Source organism: Tachyglossus aculeatus, chromosome 4 (assembly GCF_015852505.1).
Source record: "Tachyglossus aculeatus isolate mTacAcu1 chromosome 4, mTacAcu1.pri, whole genome shotgun sequence".
NCBI lineage: Eukaryota > Metazoa > Chordata > Mammalia > Monotremata > Tachyglossidae > Tachyglossus > Tachyglossus aculeatus.
The window spans coordinates 67,857,269-67,874,667 of record NC_052069.1 but is presented as its reverse complement, the minus strand read 5'-3'; the positions used below and the strand labels follow the sequence as shown (position 1 = coordinate 67,874,667).

General features: G+C 44.7%; 1 protein-coding gene and 1 non-coding gene across 2 annotated transcripts in view; both read right to left on the bottom strand.

Moving 5' to 3' along the window:
- Nucleotides 1-17,399, bottom strand: part of SAMD12 (sterile alpha motif domain containing 12) — a 281,125-nt gene that overhangs the window by 35,203 nt on the left and 228,523 nt on the right. The window lies entirely within an intron of this gene.
- LOC119927846 lies at nucleotides 11,079-11,216 on the bottom strand. The gene has a single exon (XR_005450813.1). It is a non-coding gene; the product is annotated as a small nucleolar RNA SNORA7 (small nucleolar RNA).

The following is a 17,399-nucleotide window of genomic DNA, read 5'->3' as shown; positions in this document are numbered from 1 at the left end:
TCTCTGACATTACATCCCCACATCGGCTGTATACTGCTTCACTACATTTTTCAGCTTTTGCTGTTTGAATCTTTAAAGTGTTTCCCCTTTTTTTCACCTTGCCTAGTGGAAAGATCCTGGGCCCAGAAGTCAGGAGACCTGGGTTCCAATCCTGGTTGTGCCAGCTGCCTGCTCTACGACCTTGGGAAAGTCATCTAACTTCTTTGTCCCTCAAGTTTTTCTTCTGCAAAATGCCTGCTCTCTCTCTCTCTCCTACTTAGACTGTGAGCTCCACGTAAGGCAGGGACCGTGTCTGAACTGATTGCATCGTAGCTGTTCTACACTCGTTGTGGGCAAGGGATGTGTCTGTTTATTGTTGTATTGCACTCTCCCAAGCACTTAGTACAGTACTCTGCCCACAGTAAGTGCTCAATAAATATGACTGACTGGGCCCACAGCACTGAGCAAATGCCATGATTTATTGTGATGCTGTTTAGAGAAGCAGCGTGGCTCAATGGAAAGAGCCCGGGCTTTGGACTCAGAGGTCATGGGTTCAAATCCTGGCTCCACCAATTGTCAGCTATGTGGCTTTGGGCAAGTCACTTAACTTCTCTGTGCCTCAGTCACCTCACCTGTAAAATAGGGATGAAGACTGTTAGCCCCCCCATGGGATAACCTGATCACCTTGTAACCTCCCCAGTGCTTAGAACAGTGCTTTGCAAATAGTAAGCACTTCATAAATGCCATTATTATTATTATTATTATTATTACTATTATTATTATTATGACACCAGATTTGTCCTCACATAGGGAAGGTGATTGAGTTTTCAGTCATTGCACATTCTCCTTGAGTGACACCCAGCAAAGGTGTGATGTAAGCGCTTAGTACAGTGCTCTGCACACAGTAAGCACTCAATAAATACAATTGAATGAATGAATGAATGATGCAATGAACATTGCTTCAGTGTTATGGTCTGGACATCACTGTCCATGATTTCGCCTGAGCCTTGGGTACCCCATATTATGTGCTGCAAAAGCTGAACCTGCTGGGTGACCACGGGCAGGTCACTTCTCTGCGCTTCAGTTTCCTCATTTGTTAAACGGGGATAAATTCTCCCTCTTGGTTTGCGAGTTTCATGCAGGACAGGGGCTGTGTCCAATTGGATTATCTTTTATCTGCCCCAATATCTAGCAGAGTGCTTGACACAGAGTTATTCATCCATAATCTATTTTAATTCCTGTTTCCCTCTGAGGACTGTAAGTTCCTTGTGGTCAGGGAGGGTTGGGGAACTTGGTGTTAGGTATTTTTTCTTATGGTATTTATTAAGCACTTACTATGCGCCAGGCACTTTTCTAAGCACTGGGGTGGATACAAGGTAATCATATTGGACACAGTCTGTGTTCCACATGGGGCTCACAGTCTTAACCCCCATTTTACAGATGAATTAACTGAGGCACAGAAAAGTGAAGTGACTTGCCCAAGGTCACACAGCAGATAAATGGCAGAGCCAGGACTACAACCCAGGCCCTTCTGATTCCCAGGCCTGTGCTCTATCCACTAGGTTGCCCTGGGAGTACTTGTGTGAGGTACTGCATAATAATAATAATAATAAGAAGAAGAAGAAGAAGAAGAAGAAGAATAATAGCATTTATAAAGCGCTTACTATGTGCAAAGCACTGTTCTAAGCGCTGGAGAGGTTACAAGGTGATCAGGTTATCCCACAGGGGGCTCACAGTCTTCATCCCCATTTTACAGATGAGGTAACTGAGGCACTGAGAAGTGAAGTGACTGGCCCAAAGTCACACAGCTGACAGTGGCAGAGGCAGAATTTGAACCCCTGACCTCTGACTCCAAAGCCCGTGCTCTTTCCACTGAGCCACGCTGCTCACTGGAGAGAGCAGCACACATGGTGGAGAGAACATGTGTGTGAGGTATTGTGGAGGAGAACACCCATGTGAGGCATTGTAGGTGGAGGAGCATGTGTGTGAAGTATTGTAGGGAGGGAGAGCATTTGCTCATCCTTCGATTCTTTTTTGATCCCTGGGTGTGTTTTGGGCCAGTGTCTGTTGCAGTTTTCCTCATTATTTGTTGTGAATTATTTTTGTGTATTTGTGTGCTGATTTCCTCTCGGAAAATTCCAAGTGGGCAGAAACTGCACCTTTTGTGTCACTCACTGATAATTTCCCTATTGCAATGCACTCTGAATCACACATAACAATTGACTTGTGTTGAGAAGACACTAGTTTAGTCAGGAATGGGAACCAAATCTTTCCCAGAGTTAGATTTATTCACTGAATCTCTTTCTTGGGTAACACTTTATCTCACGGTATGGGGAGGTAGGAAATGGATTTGGGAAGACCCAGAGTATCCTCTGAGAGACTCAAAACACTGAGATTCACAGCCAACTAAAGGCAATTGTCATGTCAACACTTGTGTGGCACTTTAGAGACTGGGATGCCACTCCTGAGTTGTGGAGCAGGCCTACAACCCCGACTACAGCAGACACTGAACAATAAGTGGCAAGAGAGGATCCTGGATAATGTGGTGATGGAATGCTGTCAAATTGGCAGCAGCAAAGCAATTCATTCATTTATTTAATCATATTTATTGAGTGCTTACTGCATGCAGAGCACTTTACTAAGTGCTTGGGAAAGTAGAACACAACAATAAACGGTGACATTCCCTGCCCACAATGAACTCACAGTCTAGAGGGGGGAAGACAGACTTCGATACAAAGAAATAAAATCAGAGATATGGACTTAAGTGCTGTGGGGCTGGGAGGGGGAAAGAGTTAACGGAGCAAGTCAGGGTGACACAGAAGGGAGTGGGAGAAGAGGAAAGGGGGGCTTAGTCTGGGATGGCCTCTTGGAGGAGAGGGGCCTTCAATAAAGCTTTGAATGAGGGGGGGAGTAATTGTCTGATGGATTTGAGGAGAGAGGGCATTTCAGGCCAGAGGCAGGATCCAGCGCTTAGAACAGTGCTTTGCACATAGTAAGCGCTTAATAAATGCCATCATTATTATTATTATTATGTGGGCGAGGGGTCGGTGGTGAGACAGAAGAGATCAAGGCACAGTGAGAAGGTTAGCACTAGAGGAGTGATGGGTGTGGGCTGAGTTGTAGGAGAGAAGCAAGGTGAGGTAGGAGGGGGCAAGGTGATGGACTGCTTTAAAGCCAATGGAGAGGAATTTTTGTTTGATACTTTCACTCATTCAATCATATTTATTAAGCGCTTACTGTTTGCAGAGCACTGTGCTAAGCACGTGGAAAAGTACAATACAGCAATAAAGAGTGACAATCGCTGCCAACAATGAGTTCACAGTTTAGAGCGGGGGTTTGATATGGAGGTGGATGGGCAACCACTGGAGTTTTTTTGAGGAGTGGAGTGACGTGACCAGAACATTTTTGTCGAAAAGTGATCCGGGCAGCAGAGTGAAGTACGGACTGGAGTGGGGAGAGACAGGAGGCTGGGAGGTCAGCAAGCAGGTTGACGCAGTAATCCAGGCGGGATAGGATGAGTGACTGTATTATTAAGGTGGTAGCAGTTTGGACGGAGAGGAAAGGGTGGATTTTAGTGATGTTGTGAAGGTGGGACTGACAGGGTTTAGTGATGGATTGAATACGTGGGTTGATGTTCACTGCTTCTCCACCACACTTCTGCATGACTCTTCCCCTCATCGGGACTCCCGGGGCCCTTCCTCGGCATCCTCCTCTACCAGACCACCTCACTACCGGTCCGGGATAATAACAATAATAATGATGATGGTGGTACTTGTTAAGTGCTTAGTATGTGTCAAGCACTGTTCTAAATGCTGGGGTGAATAATAATAAAAATAATTATGGTATTTGTTAAGCGCTTTCAACATGCCAGTCACTGTACTTAACACTGAGATGGATAAAAGCAAATCGCGTTGGACACAGTCCCTATCCCACGTGGGGCTCACAGTCTCATACCCCATTTACAGATGAGGTAACTGAGGTGCACAGAGAAGTGAAGTGACTTACCCAAGGTCTCAGAGCAGACACTTGGCAGAGCCGGGATTAGAACCTACCCACTACACCATGCTGCTTCTCACTACCCTGGCTTTGTCTTTTAGTGGCCACATCCTCTACATAGTCACTACACAGAAGTGGGATGCTTAATAGGAATATAGAAATTTCTCAGTATAAATGCAGAATTGAGACCGTTACCTAAAAATCTTAAAATGTTTCCACAGAATTTCAAAAGTGAAAACTACTTTGCTCCTCTAACACATACCTATTCACCCCGCTGCTATCTCATCCATCTCGCCGCCAAACCCTGGCCCATGTCCATCTTCTGGCCTGGAATTCCCTCCCCTTCCCTATCCAACAGAATGCCACTCTTCCCATTTTCAAGCGCTTATTAAAGTCACATCTCCTCCAAGAGACCTTCCTCTACTAAGCCCTCATTTCCCCTACTCTCTCTCCCTTCTGCATCGCCTATGCCTTTGGATCTGTCCTCTTTATCCACTTGATATTTCCCCTTCCTCAGCCCCACAGCACTGATGTACGTAGCCATAATTCCTTTTAATGTCTGTTCCCCTCTAGACTTTGTGAGTTGGGAACGTGTTTTCCCATTCTACTGTATTGTACTCTCACAGATGCTTAGTGCAGTTCTTTGCACACGGTAAGAATTCAATGAATACTGCAGAATGATTGATAGAAATGTTCAGAGTAGCTAAAGGTCTGGAGGCCCACATACAGAAAAGCTGCTTTTTAGCACCAGTGAGATACTGGGATGTCGTCCGTCTTTCCCAGAAAGGAAACAGAGCAGGTTCCATGGAGACGTTGACGCTCCAGACAAAAACATTTGTGGAAAAATCAGAATCCCCAGCTTCAACTGAAATGACAGCAACCCACGCCTTTCCGGGGTAGAAACTGAAGCCGCGATGGCAGTGCTCTGGAGAAAATCAGGTGACAGTTCAGCGATTTCATGGATGTGAACAGGAAATCATGGCTGAAAACAACCCTACTGAACATTTCAGCTCCGCCGCGAGAATCTGAAGAGCTTGCTGAGTGGAATCCAGGCTAAAAGCAGTGTGGGAAGCAGCGTGACCTAGTGGATGGAGCACCGGCCTGGGACTCCGAAGAACCTGAGTTCTAATCCTGACTTTGCCACCTGTCTGCTTGTGATTTTGGTCAAGTTACTAAACTTCTCTGAGCCTCAGTTACCTTACCTGTAAAAGGGGAATTAAGACTGTGAGCCCCATGCGGGACAGGGACCGTGTCTAAGCCCAAATTGCTTATATACACCCCAGTGTATAGTACAGTGTCTGGCACATAGTAAGCACTTAAGGAATATGACAGTTAGGATGATAATAATAATAATGATGGCATTTATTAAGTGCTTACTATGGGCCAAGCACTGTTCTAAGCACTGATGATGATTAATAATAAAATTATTCCTGGTCAAACATGGTGCAGATGCAAATCAATTCAAGCAAAAAACACGTAAGGAGGAAATACTGATCTACTTTGCCCTTGCAATTTGATCAATCAGTGTATCTATTAAATGCCTAAAGAGTGCAAACCCCTGAATGAAGCCCTTGGGAAAGTATGGCACGATCAATCGATGCTCAATGTGTGCAGAGCACTGTACTAAGCACTTAGGAGAGTACAATATAACAGAGTTGGAAGACACGTTCCCTGCCCAAACAAGATTCATGCTCTCTGCCTTCATGGAGCTCAAGGTTTTTGTTTTCGGTTTTTTTAAACAAATGGTATTTGTTAACCATTTAATAATAATAACAATAATAATAATAATAATGATGACATCTGCTAAGCACTTACTATGTGCCAGGCACTGTACTAAGTGCTGGGGTGGATACAAGCAAATCGAGTTGGTTACCATCCCTATCCAACACGAGGCTCTCGATGTTAATCCCCATTTTACAAATGAGTCAACTGAGGCCTGGAGAAGTGAAGTGACTTGCCCAAGGTCACACAGCAGACAAGTGGCCTGGGTGGGATTAGAACCCAGGACCTTCTAATTCCCAGACCTTTGCTCTATTCACTACGCCATGCTGCTTCTCATTTACTATTTACTTTTATTTACTTTACTATTTACATTTTATTCTGTGCCAAGTACTGTTCTAAACACTGGGGTAGATTAACTTTTTTCAGGTTGGACACAGTCTCTGTCCCACATGGGGCTCACAAATCTCAACTGGAGGGAGGAAGATTTAATCCCCATTTTACAGATGAGGTAACTGAGGCACAGAGAAGGTAAGTCACTTGCTCAAGGTCTCACAGCAATCAATCTGTAGAGCCGGGATTAGAACCCAGGTCCTTTGACTCTAAGACCCTTGCTCTTTCCACTAGACCTCACCGCTTCTCTACGGGGGAGGATTTCTCACCCTTTGAAGACATGGAAATCAGTGAGGCCTAGGAATCACAGGAGCTGGGTTCTAATCCTGGCTCCAAAACTTGCCCCCTACCCTCAGCCCCACAGAATTTATATAGATATCTATAATTTATTTATATTAACGCCTGTCTCCCACCTCTCGATTGTAAACTCCTTGTGGGTAGGGAATGTAGCTACCAGCTCTGTTATATTGTACTCTCCCAAGCACTTAGTACAGTGCTCTGGACTGTGAGCCCACTGTTGGGTAGGGACTGTCTCTATATGTTGCCAACTTGTACTTCCCAAGCACTTAGTACAGTGCTCTGCACACAGTAAGTGCTCAATAAATACGATTGATTGATTGATTGTTCTTTACATAGTAAGCACTCAATAAATATGACTAATTGAGTGATTACTTGGGGCAGAGACTGGGTCCCTGGATGATCCCCAGAATTGAATATAGTGCTTGGTACAGAGTAAACATTTAACAAGTATTATTATTATTATTATTATTATTATTATTATTATGTTTTGCAAGAAGAAAATCTGTGGCAGCATGGCTCAGTGGAAAGAGCCCGGGCTTTGGAGTCAGAGGTCATGGGTTCAAATCCCGGCTCCGCCAATTGTCCACTGTGTGACTTTGGGCAAGTCACTTAACTTCTCTGGGCCTCAGTTCCCTCATCTGTAAAATGGGGATTAAGACTGTGAGCCCCCTGTGGGACAACCCGATCACTTTGTAACCTCCCCAGCGCTTAGAACAGTGCTTTGCACATAATACGCGCTTAATAAATGCCATCATTATTATAAAATCAGCTGAATTAAATAGTTAGCTCTAGCTGAACATATGTGCGAGAGTCATCCCTGGACGTGCAAATCTGATTTTTCCGGTGTTTCTCTGGGTGTACAACTGCTGGGATTCACCAGGAACCTCCTTGCTTTACATGAAGACAAGCAGCTGCCAAGACAAACCCAAGACTATGGGGATGATCATGTTAGGAGATTCCCACGAGCATGATTCTGAGAAGCAGCATGGCTCAGTGGAAAGAGCACGGGCTTTGGAATCAGAGGTCATGGGTTCAAATCCCAGCTCCGCCAATTGTCAGCTGTGAGACTTTGGGCAAGTCACTTCACTTCTCTGTGCCTCAGTTACCTCATCTGTAAAATGGAGATGAAGACTGGGAGCCCCCCGTGGGACAACCTGATCACCTTGCAACCTCCCCAGCGCTTAGAACAGTGTTTTGCACAGAGTAAGTGCTCAATAAATGCCATCATTACTATTATTATTAAGTAGCCAATCACTGCCATTATCGCGGAAAAAAATATGGAGCTCAGTTCACAGACATTTACAGCCTGAATTTCTCTCTAAATTAATATACTCAAGGAAAATCCACTCTCTTAATCCACATGGAAATTTTCACACTCTAATTTTTCATCTAATCTGGACTCCAATCCACAGAGAATCATGGCTCTTTATCACGTTAAGCTTTCCACGGACGCACACCTTTTAACACATCCACTCTCTCAAACATTCTTCGTTCCTCACCAAACTTTCTTACTATCCCTCACTCTTGACTCTTCCCGCTCCAACCCAGATCACTCTCTTGTAAACCGCTCGGAGTTCCCCATCCCCTCAATATTGCCGGACTAGTCTATTGTATTTATTGAGCGTTTACTGTGTGCAGAGCACTGTACTCTATTGTATTTATTGAGCGTTTACTGCGTGCAGAGCACTGTACTCAGTCCTTGGGAGAGTACAATATAACAACGTACAGAAGCAGTCCCTGCGTAAAATGAGCTTACAGTCTAGAGGGATAGTAATTGTGGTATTTGTATTAGAGGGATAATAATTGTGCCCTATATTCCAAAACTTCCTGAAAACCCATCTCCTTAAGGGGGCACGCAGACACATAAATCCCATTGCCTGTCATTCCCTCTATTGTGGGATTGAGGGATAGTGAGAAGGTCAGTTTGGTGAGGAATGAAGAATGTTGGAGAGAGTGGATGTGTTAAAAGGTGTGCGTCGGTGGAAAGCTTAACGTGATAAAAAGCCATGATTCTCTGTGGATTGGAGTCCAGATTCGATGAAAAATTAGAATGCGAAAATTTCCATGTGGATTAAGAGAGTGGATTTTCCTTCAGTACGTTGATTTAGAGAGCAATTCAGGCCGTAATTCAGCTTGGCCTAGAGGAAAGAGAATGGGCTTGGGAGTCAGAGGACCTGGGTTCTAATCCTGACTCCGCCACTTGTCTGTGTGTGTGTGACCCTGGGTAAATCACTTCATTTCTCTGTGCCTCAGTGCCCTTATCTGCATGATGGGGATTCAATACTTGTTCTCCCTCCTACTTAGACTGTGAGCCCCTTGTGGGACTTTATCATTTCGCAGCTACCCCAGTGCTTAATACAGTGCTTGGTACATAGTGAGCGCTTAACAAATACTACAATTACCATTATTATTACAACATCAGTACATGGCTTCATTATTCCAAATTAACCCATATCTTTCTCTTATTCTTCAGAGAATGGAAATGTATTGCCACAGTAGATGTTTTCACAAGAACAAATAAGGATTGTATTGACATTATCACAACCCACTCTCCTTACAACGTGTATAATTTCAAAATGTCCACAGCTAGCTAATTGATTAGGATGTGGCCAGTCAGCTCCAGGTGGTTAATTGGTAAGGCTTCTCTCAAAGAGGATTCATCTTTAATTATGGGCACTTGACATCTTTATGTAGGTTTTATGAGATATTAAATATATTTTCACTAGGCATCCTCCGAGGCCATATGGCGGCTCTGCAAATGCAGAACAAATGAGGGATGATTAAGACTTTTATCCATTTATTTTGGAAAGGCCTGAAGTTCTGCTGAAAGCAGTTTTGCAACTTCGGACATGGGAGTTCAGAAGGACCTGGGTTCCAAACCTGGCTCTGCCACCTGTCTGCTGTGGTTACTTAACTTCTCTGGGCCTCAGTGACCTCATCTGTAAAATGGGGATTAAGACTGTGAGCCCCATGTGGGACAGGGATGGTGTTCAACCTGATTATCGTGTATCTACCCCAGCTTTTAGTACAATGCCTGGCACACAGTAAGGGCTTAACAAAAACATACATACGCACAAAAAATGTTCAAGAGTCCAGAGAGCAGTCACTCCTGGAAAGGTTGGTTCTCCCAAAAGGAAAAATATTCAGAGAGGTCCTGACAAAGAACCAAGAGCATCAAAGATACAGAAGGGATTTCCTATTTTCCAAAATGAGGATCAATCCATGGTTATTTATTGAATACTTACTTTTGGAAGATCACTGTTTGAAGAGAAGCAGCGTGGCTCAGTGGAAAGAGCCCGGGCTTGGGAGTCAGAGGTCACGGGTTCTAATCCCGACTCCACCACTTGTCAGCTGTGTGACTTTGGGCAAGTCACTTAGCTTCTCTGAGCCTCAGTTACCCATCTGTAAAATGGGGATGAAGACTGTGAGCCCCACGTGGGACAACCTGATCACCTTGTATCTACTCCAGCGCTTAGAACAGTGCTTTGCACATAGTAAGCGCTTAACAAATACCATTATTATTATTATTATTATTATTATTATTATTAAGTGTTTGAGAGAGTAAGCAGACAAGATCCCTGTCTTCAAAGGACTTAGAATCTACTGGAAAGAAAGGGGTTGGGTCTTTTCCTTCCTTTTTTACTTTCTCTAGCACCTAGCACAGTTTACTTGTCTTACCTCCTTCCCTTCCCCACAGCACCTGTATATATATTTGTACATATTTATTACTCTATTTATTTATTTATTTTACTTGTACATATCTATTCTATTTATTTTATTTTGTTAGTATGTTTGGTTTTGTTCTCTGTCTCCCCCTTCTAGACTGAGAGCCCACTGTTGGGTAGGGACTGTCTCTATATGTTGCCAACTTGGACTTCCCAAGCGCTTAGTACAGTGCTCTGCACACAGTAAGTGCTCAATAAATACGATTGATTGATTGATTGATTGATTACTTGCAGGAAATTCTGTTGCCCAGTAAACTGTCCGATAACACACCAGGTGGGGAACTGGGATAACAACAACAATAATAATTGTGGTATTTGTTACGTGCTTACTATGTGCTAGGCACTATACTAAGCGCTGGGGTGGATACAAGCAAAATGGGTTGGACATAGTCCCTGTCCCGGGGTTCACAGTACCAATCCCCATTTTATAGATGAGGTAACTTGTGGCCCAGAGAAGTGAAGTGACTTGCCCAAGGTCACAGAACAGGTAAGTGGCCGAGCCAAGATTAGAACCCAGGACCTTCTGACTGCCAGTCCCACACTCTATCCATAGCTGGGACCAAACTACATCCACTATTTACAGCAAGGGGGATACTAGGGTTGTTTCCAAAGCTGCACTTCTTTGAGATTCATTTCCACCAGCCCAGGTCATTTCACCTCCACAGCCTCCCTTAACCACTTATGTCTACAATGACTGAGGTTCTCTCCATATTTCTTCACTCACTCATTCATCATTTCTTCATCTATGTTCTTCCTATTTTGTCTTGTCTTATGCCATCGAGTTGTTCAGTGACACCACAGAAACACCCCCCTCTCCATCTGCAATTGTTCTGGTAGTGTAACCACAGAGTTTTCTTGGTTAAAAATATGGAAGTGGTTTACCATTGCTGCCTTCCGCGCAGTAAACTCGAGTCTCTGCCCTCGACTTTCTCCCATGCTGCTGCTGACCAGCACGGGTGAGTTTTGACTTGCAGCAGATTGCTTTCCACTCGCTAGCCACTGCCCAAGCTAGGAATGGAATGGGTTTCCCTCTGCTCGACTCTCCCTCCCATAGCTGAGACTGGTAGAGTCCTGGAAACTCTCCAGGTGCGACGCTTTGAGGCGTCTTCCTATTTTACCAGCTTTTTGGGGGTACATTCTCCCGCTCCCATTTGTATCTCAGTTTCTCGTCTGATTTTTCCAACCAGTTCTCCCATTATATCTTCTTGCAGGACCCCAGCAGTAAGGAATATTTGCAGTACTCATCCTGTTTCTGGGATCCACACCCCCAAAACTGTTTCTTCCATTAAGGTGTCATGCTCTATTCAGGTGTGCTCAAAATGTTGGAACAATATTCCCTAATCCTGCCACTATTCTTTAGCCAAAATGTGAAGTAATGATATTTACTATGTGCTTACATTGTGAAGGGCACTGTCCTCAACACTGGGAGAAAAAACACCACGGTGAAAATTAGACACAGTCCCTGGTCTTGGAGGGGCTCACAATCAGTCAATGGTATTTGAGCTCTTAGCTAGCAGAGCACTGTACTGAGCTCTTAAAAGAGTAATAATAATAATAATGATGAAGATGGTATTTGTTAAGCGCTTACTATGTGCCAAGCACTATTCTAAGCACTGGGGTAGATACAGGGTAATCAGGTTGTCCCACATGGGACTCACAGTCTTAACCCCCACTTTACAGATGAGGGAACTGAGGCACAGAGAAGTGAAGTGACTTGCTCAAAGTCACACAGCTGACAAGTGGCAGAGCCAGAATTAGAACCCACGACCTCTGACTCCCGAGCCTGTGCTCTTTCCACTAAGCCAAGCTGCTTCTCGATGTACAATACAGAAGAATATGGGAAAGGTGAGGAATGGGTGATGGACACATAAAGAAGGATGAAACAACAGAAGCCCCCCAAATGGTAGAAAGTCGTGATTAATGATACATACAGTGAGAGGGATGGGGCGCTGAGGCTTGAGGACCAGAGGATGGGGAAACTTGTTGGCTTGGAGTCCAACAGACACAGCCAGCCATGGTGACAACACTTTGGAAGTTGAAAAGGTCTCAAGTTGTTGCTTCTCCTCATTTTCCCAACTGGGAAGGAGGTGCTAATGGGAAGAGAGAGAGAGAAAGAAAGAGAGAGAGAGAGAGAGAGAGAGAGAGAGAGAGAGAGAGAGAGAGAGAGAGAGCGCATGTGTGTGTGTGTGTTTGTGTGTGTGTGTAAAGAAAAAGGGAGAGTGGTGAGGCTTCTCCCTGATCCAGCAGGCTCTGGTAGTCTGGTGTGAAAGCACAATGGTCGTGGATATGGAATGTGTCTGTTATTGGTATTTTGTTCTCTCCCAAACACTTAGTACAGTGCTCTACACATAGTAAGAGCTTGATAAACAAAACTGAATGAATGAATGAATGTCCAAGACTGAGATCCTTATCTTCCCTCCCAAACCCTGTCCTCTCCCTGATTTTCCTGTCACTTTAGACAGCACTACCATCCTTCCTGTCTCACAAGCCTGCAACCTTGGTACCATCCTTGACTCCGTTCTCTCATTCACCCCACACATCCAATCCATCACCAAAACCTGCCGATCTCACCTCCACAACATCGCCAAGATCTGCCCTATCCTCTCCATCCAAACCGCTACATTGCTGGTTTAATCTCTCATCCTATCCCGACTGGATTAGTGCATCGGCCTCCTCTCTGATCTCCCATCCTCCTGTATCTCCCCGCTTCAGTCTATACTTCATTCTGCTGCCCGGATTATCTTTGCACAGAAATGCTCTGGGCATGTCACTCCCCTCCTCAAAAATCTCCAGTGGTTTCCTGTCAACCTTCGAATCAAGCAAAAACTCCTCACTCTCGGCTTCAAGGCTGTCCATCACCTCACCCCCCTCCTACCTCACCTCCCTTCTCTCCTTCTACAGGCCAGCCCGCGCCCTCCGTTCCTCTGCCGCTAACCTCCTCACTGTGCCTCGTTCTCGCCCGTCCCACCGTCGACCCCTGGCCCACGTCCTTCCTCTGGCCTGGAATGCCTTCCTTCCACATATCTGCCAAACTAGCTCTCTTCCTCCCTTCAAAGCCCTACTGAGAGCTCACCTCCTCCAGGAGGCCTTCCCAGCCTGAGCTTTTTTTCCTCCCCTCCTCCTTCTCTCCTCCCCATCGCCCCCCACTCTACCTCCTTCCCCTCCCCACAGCAATTGTATATATTTCTACATATTTATTACTCTATTTTATTTGTACATATTTACTATATTTTTATTAATGATGTGTATATAGCTATAATTCTATTTATTCTGATAATATTGACACCTGTCTACTTGTTTTGTTTTGTTGTCTGTCTCCCCCTTCTAGACTGTGAGTGAGCCCGTTGTTGGCTAGGGACCGCCTCTACACATTATCGATTTGTACTTCCCAAGCACTTAGTACAGTGCTCTGTACACAGTAAGCACTTAAGAAATACGATTGAATGAATGAATGAATGAACAGTGGAAATACATTCTGGTTGAACTAACTGCACTGTTCCTAAAGTTCACTACAATGCTCTGCTCACAACAGGGGTAGGAGTGTGGCTCAGTGGAAAGAGCACGGGCTTGGGAGTCAGAGGTCATGGGTTCGAATCCCAGCTCCACCACTTGTCAGCTGTGTGACCTTGGGCAAGTCACTTAACTTCTCTGGGCCTCAGTTCCCTCAGCTGTAAAATGGGGGCTAAGACTGTGAGCCCCACGTGGGACAACCTGATCACCTTGAATCCCCCCCAGTGCTTAGAACAGTGCTTGGCACATAGAAAGCGCTTAACAAATACCACCATTATTATTATTATTAACAGGGGTCTCACCCATCCTGTTCACATCTGATGTTCAATATATGCTACTGGTGATTTGGTTCCTCTCATAACTTTTAAGGAAAGCAGAAATCATTCTCCATCTAGAGCTCTTTAGTTGCCTGACTGCCCAGAGGCAGGGGGATGGACAGATCACTTTGAAGTCTTATCCAGCCCTATGATTTTACAGTTCTAAGGTTGTGTTTGAACACTTAATAAGTGCTTAACAAGTATTATATGTAAGAAAAGAAACAAAAACCACCTATAGGACAATGAACTTGCCAAAAAGTGTGGAGCAGAAGTGTGCTGGTTGAACAAAAAACATTAAAAAAAGATCAACTAAGAATGATGTGATGGTCTGGTTCTCATTATTTATAAATGGAGTTAATTTCACCATTATCGTGGGAAAGCTAAGCCAGCAGGAATGAGAGACAGCCTCGGAGATAGAAACTTCCTTCAGCTCATGTTTCCCCAGGCAGGCCTTATGGATTATACTGTCAATGTTTCAGACAGTTTTAAAGCCAGTGGTCCAATCGCTAGAGAAAGTAACACCACTGGCACCAGCACCAAGCCCAGAACAGGGCAAGGTAGGAGGATCGTGTCGAATCTATGGGTGAATGGAATGATCCTCAGAGACAAAGCAATTTGTTCAGAGCTGTACATTACTTTGATCAATCAATTAAGTGCTTACTATGTGCAGAGCACTGTAATAATAATAATAATGATGGTATTTGTTAAACGCTTACTATGTGCCAAGCACTGTTCTAAGCGCTGGGGTAGATACAAGGTAATCAGGTTGTCCCACGTGGGGCTCACACTCTTCATCCCCATTTTACAGATGAGGTAGCTGAGGCACGGAGAAGTGAAGTGACTTGCTCAAGGGCACACAGCTGACAAGCGGTGGAGTCGGGATTAGAACCCATGACCTCTGACTCCCAAGCCCGGGCTCCTTCCACTAGGCCACGCTGCTTCTCTAAGTGCTTGGGAGCGTAGGATACAATAGAATTAGCAGACATTTTCCCTGCCTATAAAAGGCTTACAGTCTAAAGGGAGAGACATGTTAATATGAATAAAGAAATTATAGTATGTAATTTAAAGATATTTAAAAGATATTTAAGATATTTAAAGATATTTACACCAGTGCTGTGGGGATAGGGTGCATATTCATTCACTCATTCAATCGTATTTATTGAGTGCTTACTGTGTGCAGAGCACTGTACTAAGCGCTTGCGAAGTACAAGTCGGCAACATGTAGAGACGGTCCCTACCCAACAACGGGCTCACAGTCTAGAAGGGGGAGACAGACAACAAAACAAAACATGTGGTCAGGTGTCAAGTCATCAGAATAAATAGAAGTAAAGCTGGATGCACATCATTGAATCATTGCAGATCATTGATACGATTGCATTGATACGATTGAATCATTGACAAAATAAATAGAATAGTAAATATGTACAAGTAGAATGGAGTAACAAATCTGTACAAACATATATACAGGTGCTGTGGGGAGGGGAAGGAGGTAGGGCAGGGGGATGGGGAGGGGGAGAAGAAAAAGGGGGCTCAGTTGAATGTCCAAAAGTCACAGATCCAAGTGCAGAGACGACAAAGAAGGTAGAGCGAGCCAGGGAGAAACGGGCTTAATCGGGGAGGCCTCTCGAGGAGCTATGATCTTAACGATGCTTTGAAGGTGGAAAGGTGGAAAGAATGGCAGCAAGATGGATGAGCCCACAGTCTTCTGGACGGTGAGCCCACTGTTGGGTAGGGACCGTCTCTATGTGTTGCCAACTTGTACTTCCCAAGTGCTTAGTACAGTGCTCTGCACACAGTAAGCGCTCAATAAATACGATTGAATGAGTGAATGAGATCAGGGCACAGTGAACAGGCTAGTGCTAGAGGAGTGGAGAGGGCCAGCTGGGCTGTAGCAGAAGTTCAGTGAGGTGAAGTAGGATGGGGCCAGCTGATTGACTGCTTTAAAGCCAATGGTACGGAGTTTCCCTTTGATGTGGAGGTGGATAGGGAGATTGCGGCGGAGGGAACCTTTCAAATTTTCATCTTGGTGTTCTTCAGCGCTCAGCTCCATTGCCCTGGTATTGCTTTCTGCTCCCAAATAATTTAAGGGACAGACTCAGACAGTGGTGCCAAATTCCTCTGCAGCTGAGCAACAGACACCGTATCAAGCTGACTTTTTATTCAAATATGGTATGGTTGATGTTGACCGCTATTATATACACCCATGATTATTTTTTCAATTCTTAGGTATCCTGCAAATTGGAGAAGATGAGGGAACATACTTTAGGTCTCCCTCCTACCAGAGCTCACCTATTTCCCACTACAGCCCGGCCCACACATTTTGCTCGTCTAATAACAACGTACTCACTGTACCTCGTACTCGTCTATCTCGCCATCGACCTCTTTCTCGGTTCCTCTCTCTGGCATACGACTCCCTCCCCCTTCACATTTGACAGTCCACCATTCTCCGCACCTTCAAAGGTTTACTAAAAGCCCACATTCCCCCAAGAAGTCTTCCCTGAATAAGCCCTCATTTCCCCTACCCACCCCCATCTCTGTGCTGTTTATGACTTGGCTGTGTACACCTTAAGTGCTTTGATATTCACCCTACTCCCACAGAACTTTGGCAAATATCCTTACACTCTATTTCTCTACCTGCAATTTATTTTAATGACCGTCTCCCCAGTAGATTGGAAGCTCCTTGTGGGCAGGGATGGTGTCTACCATGCCATACACTCTATTTCTCTACCTGTAATTTATTTTAATGACTGTCTCCCCAGTAGACTGGAAGCTCCTTGTGGGCAGGGATGGTGTCTACCATGCCATACACTCTATTTCTCTACCTGTAATTTATTTTAATGACTGTCTCCCTAGTAGACTGGAAGCTCCTTGTGGGCAGGGATTGTGCCTACCGTGGCATAATGGCAAGAGCAGAGGCCCAGGAATCAGAAGGTCATGGATTCTAATTCTGGCTTCACCACTTGTCTGCTGAGTGACCTTGCGCAAGTCACTTCACTTCTCTATTACTCATCTGTAAAGTGGGGATTGAGACTGTGAGCCCCACGTGGGTCAGAGACTGTGTCCAACCCAGTGCTTAGTACAGTGTGTGGCACATAGTAAGCACTTAAGAAATACCATAATTACTGTTATTATTATTATTATATATTATTATTAGTATTATGAGAAGCAGCATAGCCTAGTGGCAAGAACATGGGTTTGGGAGTAAGAGGTCATGGGTTCTAATCCCGGCTCCCCCACTTGTCAGCTGTGTGACTTTGAGCAAGTCACTTCACTTCTCTGTGCCTCAGATACCTCATCTGTAAAACGGGAATTAAGACTGAGCCCCACGTGGGACAACCTGATTACCTTGCATCCCCCAACACTTGGAACAATGCTTGGCACATAGTAAGCGCTTAACAAATACCATCATCAACCTCATCATCATTATTACCACCTCTATTGTATCATACTTTCCCACGAG